The following is a 14541-nucleotide window of genomic DNA, read 5'->3' as shown; positions in this document are numbered from 1 at the left end:
TCACTGTGGTTAAACACGTGTTACGTGTGGAAGCCTGGAACAGTGCCCACGCCCCCCCAGTCTTCCCCATGCCCCGCCAGTCTTCCCCACGCCACCCTAGCTGAAGCCCGGAGCCCCTCTTTTGTGTACCCGTCGTAACCTGAGCAGACTCCCACGTAGCGCCCATCTGACTGTCCTGTGATCGTTGAACTGTGGCTCTGTGTCACTCTAAAGAACATTCATCATCTGGGCACAGGGTGTGCCATAATAATGTCAGTTATAATAATATCATAGTTGCCATTTACTGAGCATTTATTACGTGTCAGACTGTTTCAAGTATTCATCGGCTATTCTCTCTTTATGTAAGTCCTAGAGGGCAGATTTCACTATTTTCCCATTTTACAGGCTAGAAAAACAAGGCCCAGACGAGTTACATAAAAATTCGCCCAAGGCGACACATTGAGGAATGCACACCTGTGTCAGTTTTGGTCACCTCTGTGTCCTCAACGCCTCGTGCACCCTTGGGACACAATGGGTTGCCAGTGTCCACTGGGGGAAAAGATGGGTGGACAAATGCAGCCTGATCCTCCCAGACACACGTTTCAGAGCTGGCTGGTGGGTCCCTGGAAACCTTTGTATCTCGGCTCACCCTTCGCTCAAAAATGGCCTGGATCCTAGATGTGTCCCAGACAAAATGCTACAATGTGACTTTTAAACAAACAAACAGACAGAAAGCCCGTGGCTGCTGAGGCAATCCATCGCTAATCAGTTGAAGGGAGGACAATGGCTGTTTTCAGGGGTAGGGTGATGAGCAAACGATTTTTAAAGAAATGACAGGCAGAAGTGGCCTGTCGTTTGACCCAAGGAGACCCAGCCGACCAACCAGACGTGCTCTTTGTAACTAAGAATCCAGACTTTTCCAGAATTTACATTGAAAATTCAAGCTTTCAAAATTGGGATGAACCTCGTTCAAATCTAGTGTGTCTAAAACAAATGTTGGGACTTGTTGGGAGATTATATAGGAAAATAAGATTACATCCTTGTTTAAAGACTTATAATTATTTCCATTGTTTTAAAAAATACCACAACATGGAAGAAGCTCAAAAATATGATGCTAAGTAAAAGATGCCAGGTGCAACGAATCACATATTCATATAAAAATTTCAGAAGAGGTAAATCTGTAGAGCCAAGAAGATTAATCATGGTTTGGGGTGGGGGTAGGAATGGAGATTGGCTGTAAATAGATACAAAAAGAACTTCTTAAGGCGAGGAAAATGTTCTAAAACTGGATTGTGGTGATGATTATACGATTCTGTAAATTTACTAAAAATCAGTAAATTATATACTGAAAACTGATGAATGTTATGCTATGTAAAATTATACTTCAATAAAATGTTTTTAAAAAGCATAAATCTTTAGAACAACCGAGAGACTGATATTTTATAAAATGTCTATGTAAAGGATGTTAGAGATTACTGAATCCAGTTTTACGGACGGCCCAGAGAAAGGCGATGGTCGAAGAGCCAATAGAGGAGTGAAGAATTGCATGAGGCAGAATGCAGACCCTTAGAAGTCCGTGTAGAACCATCACCTCGGTCCTCACAGAGTCCGTTTGCGGTGTCCGATTAGAGGGGATGTTTCCCTTTGCTTGTCCGCAGACACTCTCAGTGTAGATGACAGCTGCTCCCTGCCTGGACCTGAGAGAGGAGCCTGCCGGTCCTTCCAGGCAAGTTCACGGGCCAGGCCAGGAGAAGGCAACACTGCGCTAGAGGAGGCCCCGCCCGTTCCTTTCATCCCCAGGCGGTGACAGGTGCTGAGAGGAAGATCCACTTCTGGCTCCCAGGCTCCAGACATGGACATGGAGTGTCTCAGTTTCCACCTTACCTTTCTATGGCTCCAGGGTGCCCAAACCCAGCTGCCTTTTAAATCAACCCCCCACTGAGCCTCTTGTGTAGTCAGTGTTTACTTAAGAAAGACTATTAGTCCAAGTGGGAGGTAGTTAAGTCTCTCAGTTCCTGCAGTGGACGATTCTTATCTGGTATTGGCATCCAAAGCACATGCAGTATGTCATCCATACAATCCCCATCAATCCATCATCCATCCATCTGCCCACCCATTCACACTTCCCTGTGCTCTTCCATCCCCAAATCTACCCACCCAGCCTCTTGCCCACCCAGCCACCCACCCAGTCATGCAGCCCACTCTGAGCCAGTCTCCAGGCTGAGCCCAGCCCCTGCCCTCCAAAATGCAGCAGCCTAGAGGCAGTGTTTGGCTGTTTTAACTTTCTTTTTTTTTTTACAGATTTTATTTATTTATTTTTAGAGAGAGGGGAAGGGAGGGAGAAAGAGGGAGAGAAACATTAGTGTGTGGTTGCCTCTCACATGGCCCCTACTAGGGACCTGGCCTGCAACCCAGGCATGTGCCCTGACCAGGAATCAAACCAGCAACCCTTTGGTTCATAGCCCCTACTCAATCCACTGAGTGGCAGAAGACCTACACCAGCCAGGCTGTTTTAACTTTCAAAAACCTGTTTTCATTGGTACACATACATGCACCATGCTCCAAACTTGTTATTACCCTAGTCTTTATCATCTCAAGAAATATCTCATTTCTCATTCTCCTACATCCAGTATACCAATTACTCCTGTGGGCTCTCGGACCCAGGTACATGCAGTGATCTCCTCCACCTCCCGTGGTCCAAGGCACCATCTCCCACTCAGCTGCAGTATTTCATCAGCCTCCCCAGTGGCTTCCTGCTTCTAGTGCTGCTTCCCTACGGGCCCTTCTCATAACAGCCAGGCCTGATCAGATCACTTTGCTCCCCAGCAGTGTCCATCCTGGAATAAAATCTGAACTCCCCATCTTCTTTCTTAAGACTTTCCAAGCCCTGCACCTCTGTCCAGTTCTGTCAATCTTGCCTTTGCTCATTTGGCTGCAGTCATGGTGGCTTCATTTGTGCCTCAATAATTTGAGCTCCTTCTGTCCTCAGAGACTTTGTCCTTGCAGATACCTCCACCTAGAATGCCATCCTTTGGATCTTCCCATAGCTGGCTCCTTTCTGCCACTCAAAGAGGCCTCTCTCTACTTATATTTCAAGGAAGTCCGCCCCCTCCCATCTCAGGTGCCAGCATATCACTCATTTTCACCATGGTACTTAACAGTTATTTTTGAAACCAGGGTCTGAGTAAATCACACTGACTGTTCACTCTCTGTATTAGTCAGGTTTCTTTCTATTACAAATCACTGGTCTTAATTGTTTTTTTAAAGATAGGAAGGAAGGAGATAGAAAGATAGAGGGGGGAGGGAGGGACAGAAGGAGGAGGAAGCAGAAAGAGCAGGAGAGAGAGCGAGCAGGCAGGGGAGAGACTTTGTTGGTTTATAACACTAGGGAATTCAAGAAGCAAGCTGGCTTCAAGAACTACTGAATCACAGGTTCTGTCAAGACACCAGACATGGGCCTCTTGCTCCATCTCCTGATACTGCTCCCCATACTGGCAAAACCAGTCACTGACTGCCTTGAATCATCCTCATCACTGGCTCTTCCTGAGCGCCTCTTCCTTCAATAGTCCAGCAAAATCCTGAGAAGGCTCTGATTGGCCCAGTTCCCTAGCTCTGAACCAATCACTGGACACAGAGGAGTACAGAACTCTGATTTGTCATGCCCAGTCACATGAGCACAGGTGCATCACGTGCCCACCTGAATCACAGACTCAGAATAAGAAAGGTGGGTTCTCCAAGGAAGGGGCAGACAGACAAACATGTCTCTCCACACTCCATGCATTCTTCTCCCCACTTGCTTTCTTCCTCCACCCCCATCCAAACACAATCACCAGACAGAAGGAGTGAAATGTGGGTTATCTATCCCTTCAACACTGGGTCCTGTTTCAAACACCTGGCTCTACTCTTTCCCTCCTTAACCAGTCTATACTAACCATCTTCTGAGCACCAACCCCTTTGCAAAGAGCTGCAGGGGGTGCATTAACAGCTAACCTATGTTCCTAGCTTGAGGGGGCTTGCAGCCCATCCAGATGAGAAGTGGCCCACAAATATTTACCATGAAAATAAGTAATAATTGGTTGTGTGGTCAGAGGAAGGGAAGTCAAGGAGTCACAGAGGCTTGGGTGAAGGGATAGAAATCAGTCTCGATGCTTGGGTGTACTTGAAGGCACAGAGGGGTCTGTTTCGTGCCGTCAAACCTTTCCTTTGCCAGTTGTGTGTGTGTTGAAGGGTAGTTGGAGATTGTGTCTTCAAATAGGCAGCATCCTGCCCCATGGTGAACTAATTTCAAGGCTCTCTGAGGGCAGAATTCTGTTTCCCCCTTCCTACACACTCCATAAAACCTCTCAAGATCATGTGCATCTTGTTCTTGATCATTTGGGACCGAGCCTACTTTTCACAGTTCTTTCCTTAGATTTGTGTTTTGCATCTGTCTCCACCCCTTCATTTATCTAACAGTCTCTGCGACTGTGAGTTAGTGTCTGTAAAACTCTGTCTCCTTGTCTCTCGAGAATACGCTCCCCCCTCAGGGTGGACACCCAATCGTCTTTACGAAGAATAATTCACCCCAACTCCCAAGAACCGTGCTGACCTTCTGTTTCCACCGCCCACCGTGGACTAAATCTGTTAGTACTTCAAGGCCAAGTAAGATCCCACGGTCACCATCCACTGGCATTCAACCACTCACTCAACAAAAGTGAAGCGTAGACATATGCAGAGGACCTATGCAACCACTGTAAGAAAACCAGCTATTCTCAAGCACGCACACCCCTTCCCTGTCCTGCACGTACACACGAGCAGGTGCTGTGCTCACCGTGGCTGGTTCGCACCCACTGGCCGCGCTGCTGGCCAGTTCTTCTTCCGCTGGTGCTATGACACTGCCCTGGCATCTCTCCCCCTGTTTCGAGTTGAGGTTTTTGCTGTTTTGGGCAGACCTGTGCTGAGTGCCAGATCCTGGCTGAGTCAGGGAATGACTGAGGGAGCCAAATGGGTGGAAACCAGAGAACAAACCCTCCGAAACAGTGATGTTTGCTCCAAACAGAAGTAGACTTTGGGGGATGCTCTGGAAGGAATGAGATGTGAGCTCGCCTTGAAGGGTTAGTACCCTGAATTGGCGATTGTCAAGATACAGAACAGAAAGGTCACTAACCAGGGCGCCTGCCTAGAAATGTAGTTCTTCTTCTGGTGTCCGGACAGGGCCCAAATCTAGTCACTCAGCTAGTAGTTAACATGACTGACTTTGCAGAAAGCCTGGGGAAAATAAAAGTACCCACGGTTTCTCTACCAATGTCGTGTGGGTGATAGTTCCCCCGCTGGATGTGCTGACAAACCGGGGAGACTCTAGTAGTAAATGTTTTCAGGGTACAGAGCAGCAGACTGCTGTTCGTCCGCTCTGGGGCAGGGAAGGAGTATGTCAGAAGGGGACCCCCCATTAGCTGTCTTTGCCACAGGGCATTGAGATGACAAAGGAAGGAGGTTGTTCCTTATAACCATCATGGAGTAGAGTCCTCCCTTTTTTTGCAGCGGAGACAGTCGAGGCTCAGAGAGGTTAATCGACTTGCCTAAGATCACACAGCCAGTAAGTGATAAAGTGGGACTCAGTCCAGGTCTTTCAGGATTGGGTTATTTCAGTGGGCTTTTACTTCTTTAACTACAAGAGGAACATATGTATTAATGACCAGCCTTTCAGTAAGGGCTGAGTTTAAGTTCATTTAGCAGATTTGCTGGTAAGGAATTATGTATCAAAGACATAGAACACAGAAGGATAAGTTTTGGTGAAATTCAGAGGTCAGAGAAAGTCCAGAACATGAGTAATCACCAGAAGGGGAACTGTAAGGGAGGAAACTGAGCAACTAGAGGCAGCTGGTATGCGGAAGCACATAGTAGATGCTCGGTGTGTGTTAATTTGGCCAACAGACCATTACAAAGACGAACAGAGGACACAGAGGAACGAAACTGCTCCTCTCCTACTGGGGAAGCTGGGCCTGTCTTGGCCTGGAGGGTAAGTGAGGTGGGAGGCCTCCCCCATCCCTGCTGCTGCTGCATCCAGGGGTCCGCAGTGGCTGGGCTGGTCACACATCTGGGGTCGTGCCTCTTCACACAGGTGCCGGGGCATGGGCAAGCTCTCCTGGGCAAGCAGATGGAAAGGAGTTCTTCGACCTTGTCCACTCCCTTTCATTTGGGTACAAGGGAGATCAGGGTGCTTTTTCTCCTCTGGTGGTTCCAGAGAACCTGGCAGGCGAGGACTGGCCCCACATTTAAGGTTCAGTGCTGGGGAGCCTGGCCTGCACACCTGTTCCTTTGCTTTCCAGCCTGGGAACTTTCGACCTTCAACCTTCAGGATGGCAGTCAGTCCCCATAGGTTTTAACATCCTTACCTGTATCCTGAAGACTGCAGCTCCTCCCAGGCTGGAGAGAATTAAGTAGCCATATAACCCCCCTAGGCGGGGTTGCGCAGAGTTGCCTTGTTCAACACAGTTTTCCTGAAGTCAAAGCACTAATTCTGGCGCCGGCACTGTGTGCACTTTGTCCTTATTAGGTCTTTGTTTTCCTTTCTGTGAAGTGGACTTCCTGCTCTCCCTACTTCACCGAGATGTTGTCAGGATCAACAAGGTCATGGCTGCTAAGCCAGGCTTTGAGAACTTCCCCCCAATCTCCAAATGCAAGGTGCTATTCTGTTTCATTTCAATGAAAGACCGAAAAGTTACATTTTCCAGCCCATTAACAGCAAACCATTTGTTCATAGACCTTACTCCCTGTTCACATTAGGGAGGGAGCATTAACAACCACGGGAATATTTACACTGTCACCCAGCAGAAGCAATAAAGTGGGGGGGCAGGGGACGGTAAAGTTTAAATCCACCCTGGTTTATGAAACACTCCAGGTCTCAGTAAACCACCACGGAGTCACATGGTTTGGGGGAAAAAAAGGACCAGGAGACAATAAAACCTCCCCTCTCAGTAGTTAAAATCAATTACTATGCTATGGAATGAAACGTGAGCCATGCACAGGCTGCTGGTCTGCAAGACCCCTGATAGCTGGAGAAGACGGCAGGAAGTGGCTGAATATGGGGTCTGGTGCTTGCATTGCTGCCATCTCTGCATGAATAACAGCCCCTCAGCTGGCTCCCCCCAGCCCCCGGTCACCACGCATCCCCACTAGACAAATGGAAGAAAAACAATTCATGGAGACAATCTCTTGAAACAAGATTGCACCCTCTTCTCAGGTCCTTCGTTTCTCCATCTGCAAAATAGGTTGAACCAGACGGATTTTTCCCTTTGCATTAATTCATTTCACACATGTGGTAAAACCTCGGTATTATACAACGCAGAAAATGAAAACGGAATTTCTCTGGCTGACATCAAAGTGAGGTGGGGCCAGAGCCACAGTGACCTTCCTGCCCCCGCCACCTCCCCGGCAAGCTGCTGCCCCGGAACCCCAGGGCCCTAAGCAGTGCAGGGCCACACTGCTCTGCAGACAGTCTTTGCAGTCCCTTTAAAATGTGACTTTCTGCGACCTCACAATTCTTTTGACATTCTTTGATCCTTCCAGCCTCCTTTGGTCCTCTGCGGCGTGTGGCCTCATTCCCTGAGGTTGTGTGTGCCGGATGAGCTCCGTGTCGGCTGGAGAGAGCCTCTGAGGACATGAGTCATGTAGGTGGGTGCACCTGGCACAGGGCCCCGAGTCCAGCAGGGGCCCCATGGGAACCTCCTCTCTTTCTGGACCCCAACCTTGCCAGGGGTGCTGACCTCTGACCTCTAGCCCTAGCCAAAAGTTCAGATCGGCCCCTTTCCATGGAGATCCTAATAGCTGTGCACTCCCCCTATAGCCCGTGTGTGTGGGGGGCAGGGAGTGGGGGAGGTCCATCCTCTTCACCACTGTGCCGGGGCCATGCCCCCAGTCCCTGTAGACTAGTCTGCGCACCCTGGCTTCCCCTACCAGGGCCTGAGGGCGAGTGTGTACAGTGTTTTCAAATAACCTGGATGCTTTTTTTAAATAAAACTGTTTTTTTATTGCTGTTCCCAGCCCACCCAGCACCAGCTGTGATGAGAATCACTTGTACAGTAAAGTGCTGTTGATAAAATTGCTCCCCCCGGAACGCAGCCGTGCACTTGTGCGGCGTGCGGTTGGCTCAGCCCTGCTGGGCTCTCACAGCCCGCGGGTCCTGCCCCTCCCGCCCCTTCCCTGCGGCTTCCTCTCATCTCCTGGCCTTCTCCCACCTCTCCGCCTTCTCCCCCTCCTTCTTGCTCATTCTCCGTCTCCCCTCTTCCCTACTCTTTCTACCCTCTCTTGTTTTCTCTACCTTTCCTTCTAACATCCTCTGACTGTCCCCCTGCTTGTCTCCTTCCCCACCTCTCATCCAAGGCCTGTCTGCATCTGTCCCATTTCTCTCCCCTGCTCCACTCACTGGCTGTCTCTCCAGTGGATGCACCTTTGGGGCCTGGTCTTTTCAGGGAGGCCCCGTGGGAGACCCCAGGCTTCCCTGCAGACAGAGCAGACCAGCCCAGTCCCAATAAGCAGGTCTTGCTCTGGGCAGCTGCCTGTGCTTTCAGGACCCCACTATCTCCAGACATGCCCCTTATACAGAGGGGACAGGCAAAGGAAGGCAGAGGAGAAAATGTCACTGTAGGTTCAAGGAACAGTGAGTGATCTGAAGGAACAGCGTGATGAGGAATCATTAATGGAGCTGCTAAACCACCTAAATTTGAGGAGGTGGGTAGGGAGCTGTTTATAGAAGGCTGAAGAAGCTGGGTAAGCAGCTTGACTTCGGTCTGTCGTTTTTTCCAGTTGTTAGAGTGCCCTCAGCTTCAGTGACACAAACCCAGCTTACTTTATGTTGAATCACACAACCGTGTGAGCTTCAGGTCCATGTAGTTCTGCTTAGTTCTAATGGAAAAAAAACTGGTCTTCAAGCTGCAGTTCGGACAAAGAGTTTCCTTGTCATGTCCAGCAAGAGAGCAAGAGAGCACAGCTGCCCATCACTCTCCTGAGAGCAAAGAGGGGCTTCTTGAGAAACCCTAGCCTCATGTCTCACTGACCCAAATCAGATCACATGCCCCTCCCCAAACCAACCACTGGCAAAGACAAAAACATACCTTACCCCAGTCTGGCACTTCCTCTGGGCTGAGGACCAGCCCTCAAATTCAAGAAGGTACCCAAGCAGACAGAGTGGGCGAGATGTTGGAGAGTGAACCACAGCACCCTCTACCCGCAAGGGAACCTGGTGACGGAGCAGAGGGAACATGAAGCTCTGCTCCAGCCAAGAGCATCTTTTCCGACCAGCAATATCTGCTGAGGAGTTGGGGGGAAATATGCTGCGTTAAAATGATCACTGACACATTATTGGCTGGTGCAGGAAATGCACGTGCTGCTTCATACGTGCTTCTTGCCTAAGCTGCCCGAGGGTCAGCTCACACTGGTTTTGATTGTCACTGCGTTTCTAACACATGAATGACGCACACCAAATACTTGCTGAGTGAGTGAGTGAACCAGGAAATGACTGGGACGAGCAACTTCAGGCTCCTTTTCTGCTTTGACAGAAAAGTTTGAAAAACAATGCAGTAAACAAAGGTGGTGCCCAGGATGTTGTTTTTTCTTTTCTTTTTATTTTAATAGCCGCCTTACTGAGAGATACTTCATATGCTATAAAATTCACCTTTTTAAAAGGTGCCATTTAGTAGCGTTTAGTGTATTCGCAGCACTGTGTGACCATCAATCACCACTACTGGAAAGCTTTGGAGCCGGCTGTGGGGACAGTCAAGCCCCAAGGAGTGAGAGCTCATTGCTGTGAGTGGCTGGAGCAGAGAGGGCCTGTTTGGAGGAACATGCATCCGGCAGAAGTGGAGAGAACCACTAGACACTGTTGCAATGCTAAAGGGAGCTGGATGAAGTCTTGGTTTCAGAGAGGTAATGACAAGATCAGAAAAAAAAGGGCTCACGTGAGAAGTTACAAAGGTTGCGAATGTATGTTTGGGGCTGCCTGTAGTGGGCAGAGAGACTGCAGGGTAAAAAACGCTGCCTCGTTTTCAAGCCGTCAGAAAGGTTCCCATTGCTCATATCCATGCTGCACAGTTACGCCAGCCTGCAGCCAAGAGCAGTCGTATATGTCTGTCTCTGCTGCCTGGGCGGGAATGCCAGGAACGTGGGTCCCAGGTGCAGGCCATGTGGAGATGCAGAGCTGGCCCGGCCCGCCCAGCTGCACAGAGAACAGCACCCCAGGTGCCGTCTGCCTTGCACAGCTACTCATAAGTCACATTTCAAGGATGGAGCTAATCCAGCTAGGAGGAAACAAAAATGAATTTATGTTCCACTCTGGTGGGTCCCCTCAGGAGTTCTGGAACTTCCTGCAACTGGGCCTGCGGAACAGCAGGGTGACAATAGCCAGCTCCATCTAGCAGGGTGTGCCAAGAGGCCTTGAGTCCAGGAGAGGGGCTTTCTGCAAGCTCTCTGCAAAGTGGGCCTTGGCAAGATCAGACTAAGCCATCTTCAGTGCAAAGCAGGGAGGCAGCGTGAAAAGCTAGGCATGAGAGCAAAGACCCAAGCCCCAGCCCCATCTCTGCCTCGCACAAGCTACCTTGGCCCTAGACTCTTCAGCTCCAAAGTAAAGAAAGGAGACCAGCTCAGAATCGCCCCAAATGTTTTTCTCTGAACATGAAGCCCTTTGAAAAAAATTGGGGATCTGCCGAATACTGTCTTAGCCTCCTGGAGATAGGAGGGCCCTGGGTCTTTGCAGGAAAGAAAACCATTAACCTTTTCTCAGTTTAGAATCTCCCCAAGCATTGATGGGTGTGTTGGAGTAGAGAGTTCAGAACACAGCTTTCCAACCCCATCTCAAAACAGCGCCCTACTCCCAGGTGCCACATTATCTGAAACCCTATCTTTGCAAGTTCATTGTGGCTTTTGGTCTCCCAAGTTCCCGTGAAAACGTAAGTGCTCTTAGATGGAGTAACATTAAGCCATTATGAGCTGGCATTTGGGCTGAGAATTCACTAGCAGTTGGGCACGAACTAGGTCTGGGGTGAAGGGCAGGATAGGGTGCCAGGAGCTGGAAGATGGGTTCGTAAGGGAAGAAGGAGACCTATATATGTCTATTAGCAACGCCGAGTGTTTTTAAGGAGGGAGATTTCACATAGACTCCTTTGGAGACTTACATCCAGGATGGGACTTTTCAGATGGGGAAAGGTCTCAACAAAGCCCAGAGAGTAGGGTGACCTGCCCCAGGTCCCACAGAGAGTAAGCAGTGGGCAGGACGGCCTGCGGGTGCCCAGGACAGTGTTCTCTGGGCAGTGCCAGGCTAACTGGAGTCTGTGGCTGCCCTTGGCCTGCACAACGCCCAGCTCCCCGGCCCCATGTCGATTCTGCTTCCAAGAATGATTTCTCTTGACAGAGAGTGGAGGTAAAAGGGCAAGGGAATATTTCCAAATGGTTGATCCGACAGCTGCAAATTTCATTTTGTGTTGCATGTTGACCTCTGATTGTTTTCCCGGTAGCCTGGGACCGAGAGATCGATAAACCCCACAGATAGTTAATATCCCCTCTGGCATCTTCAGCTTCAGTTAGAAAACAGTCTAATTCATATCTCTCTGCGGATTTTTCATTTTCTGCAGAGTCCCACGAACTATCATTCAGCCAAGAGCTTGGCTGAGAAATTCCTGGTGACCTGCAGGAATGGAGCTGGGAGGGAACCCACAGAGCTGCCGGCCTGACCTCCTCTTTTCCGAGCGGGAGGACCGAGGACCGGGGGGCCCACGGTGGCCACAAAGGGAGTGGGAACACAGGCCCATCTTCCTGTTGATCTTCTCACTCGGCCAAGCTGCCTTCATTATGGTATTAATAGAATAAGGAATTGTGGCCATTTGGTTAACCTGTCCCCAGAGATCTTTTCAAAAGAAGGCTTGGATGTAGTAGAGGAAACAACGGATTTGTAATTATAAAAGCTGTTTTCCTCATTCCCCTTCCTGTGCCCCTAAAAACCGGCTGACCTTAGTCCTGGCGCTTTTCCTTCTCCCTGAGCTCCATTTTCTCAGATGCACAGTGGGAATGACAATGGTCCCTGTCTGAAGGGATTACCATGAGGATTAACTGAGTCATAAGTTAATTGGGAATCTCCCTGAACCTGAGCGAGGCTCAGGACTAGTCAACAGCATTCGCTATGCTCAGTCTGGAGCCCAGACGCTGAGTCAGGAATACACTGACCTCAGGGTGAACCTGAAGTTACAACCAAGGCCTGAGAGGCCTGCCAGAGGGTGTCAGATGTGTGTCGGAGCCCACGGACTATAGGGCCCAGTGGCAGGGAGGGAACTGGGAGCTCCCAGGAGTCCCTCCTGGGGCGCCAAGCTCCACGCAGGTGCCCTTGAGCAGTTGCTGAGTGCACGCATGGATGAGGCGGTGTCTGGTTAACACGGCTAGGTGACATTTGCTCCACAGGACACCATTACATGGGAGCACCGGGCAGGGGATCGCCTAGTGTCCATCTGTCTGTCTGTCTGTCTGTCTCTCTCTTTCTTTCTCTCACACACACACACACACACACATACAGAATTGCCCAAAAAGCCAAGGTTCATGCGTGTTGGCCTCACAGTCTGCATCCAATGGCTAACCAAATCTGAGTACCAAAGTCTGACCCTCTTACACCTGTGTCAGGTGTGGTTGGAATCAGCTGAGGCCCGGTCTTTTCCCCCACCCTGCTCTGCCAGTACTACAGGGCATTGCAGCGGAAAGCTCCCATCCAGCATCTGTAGACTGCAGTTTGATCTCAGCATGATGCCAACCAGCCGCGTGACTCAGAAACTCACTTCACCCTCTGTGCTTCGGTTTTCCCGTCACTGACGTGGAAAGATGAGACTACCTGAGTTTGTCCCTCTACAACGTCTCCATAAGGCGAACCACAGCCGACAAAGGATGAGAAGGCTCTGCAGATCACCGCATCTCATGCTTTTCCAATATTTATGTTGGCCAATGGATCTTTAAATTGTTTTTAAATCAGAACCCCAACTTACAATACAGACAAGAACTGGGCTGCTCAGACTGACTGGAAATGAGGCCGGCCTTTAGGTCTCGTTCTCTTCCTCAGCAAAACACCGCCTGAAGAGCAAACACCTCATTTTAGAGGCGTGGACACTGAGGCTCAGAGAAGGCTCCCCTGCTCAAGGTCATGTGCTCTCCACAGAACCCCAAATCCTTGGGAAGCAGACAAACCTCACTCCTGTGGTGCAGGGTTTGGAGGGCCCATCTGCCACCTGAGGCTTCTGAGAGCTGCCACAGTTGCCAGGCAACCAGTGTGTTGCCCAGAGCTCCCCATCAGCCCCCTCGCAGCTGTCCACACAGCAAACTGGTTCAGAAAAGGCTGCTGGGCTGGCAGGTAAGAACAAAGGGATTAGGCCCCTTTGACAGACAGTGTCCCTTCCATTTGCATGTCATTAAGCTGCAGGCCAGTTAGCAGAGGGGAACACATAGCTTCAGATTCCCTGCCAAGCTGGGGCCCAGAGGCTCTGGGGCTTCATCTGCATTTTGGACACCTGCCCTGAGCCATAGCCGTAGATACAGAAAGGAGGGTTTTCTTGAAGAGATGACTAGGGGTCCGGGGTGGACTGGGGAATGCCCTCACCTCGGTGGGGACCCCAGCTTTCCCCCGTCTCCCTCCCACACTGTGACACTAGCTGAAGCAGATCTCTTTGGTGGGGGAAGGCGGAGGAGCATTATTGCTCTGAAAGTTCCAGTTTGGCGCCACGGACCGGCTTGGGAGAAGACAAGTAAATTCGAACAACCCAGGCTTATCTGGGCTCCCCATGGCCAGACACACAGACACACACCCGCCAAAAAAAAACAATGAAGAAAGGCACACAGACCACAGTTTCCCCACACGCCCCTTCTGAGGCCTCCTGGGTTGCTCGTGATTGACAGGACGCTAAATGCAAGAGGTTTCCTGTGATAGAGAAAGAGATTTTCTTGAAGCATTCAACTCCTGACCTTTAAAAGCTCCGGGAGCAAAATGATTTTCAGTCACTTGGGTCTGAGTGAAAGGTATGCGAATTGATCGACTGCAAGCCTCAGGCCTCCTGAGGTCTCAATGTTATGTCATTAAAATCTCACAATCCAGTTATCCTAATGTATTCCAGCAGCCACCATCTCAGAGACGATTAGTAAATAGACTCAGAGTTGCATGGTACAAAAGGCTTTCTCCAGCTCTGGGAAGGCCTGTAGTGACTTAGGGGCCTGGGGCCAAAATCTGGCCTTGACCATTTGAGGGGTTCTTTTGAGACGCTCCATTAACTATGGTAACTATTGTTCACTTCTCTCACGCTTCTTCCTCTATCTCCCTTTGTCTTACAAAGACATCGACTCTCTGGCCATACGGGGGCAGTGTAGACGGGCCCGGCTGGTGGTGCACCCTGTTCCCTGGCGGCAGTGTCGGGTCCGGGGATCACCTGACCCAGCTAGGCCAGTCAAAATCTTCCCTGGGATTGCGCTTTTCGCTGAGGAGCCCGAATCGGGAGAGTGTGTGCGGGTCAAGGGCAGCTGTGTTCCCTCTTCTGTGTGGTCTGTCTGCAGAAGTGGTCAAGCACA

This window comes from Artibeus jamaicensis, unplaced genomic scaffold (assembly GCF_021234435.1).
Source record: "Artibeus jamaicensis isolate MK-2021 breed Jamaican fruit bat unplaced genomic scaffold, CSHL_Jam_final scaffold_286, whole genome shotgun sequence".
In the NCBI taxonomy this organism is placed as follows: Eukaryota; Metazoa; Chordata; class Mammalia; order Chiroptera; family Phyllostomidae; genus Artibeus; species Artibeus jamaicensis.
Note: the sequence above shows the minus strand (reverse complement) of the source record.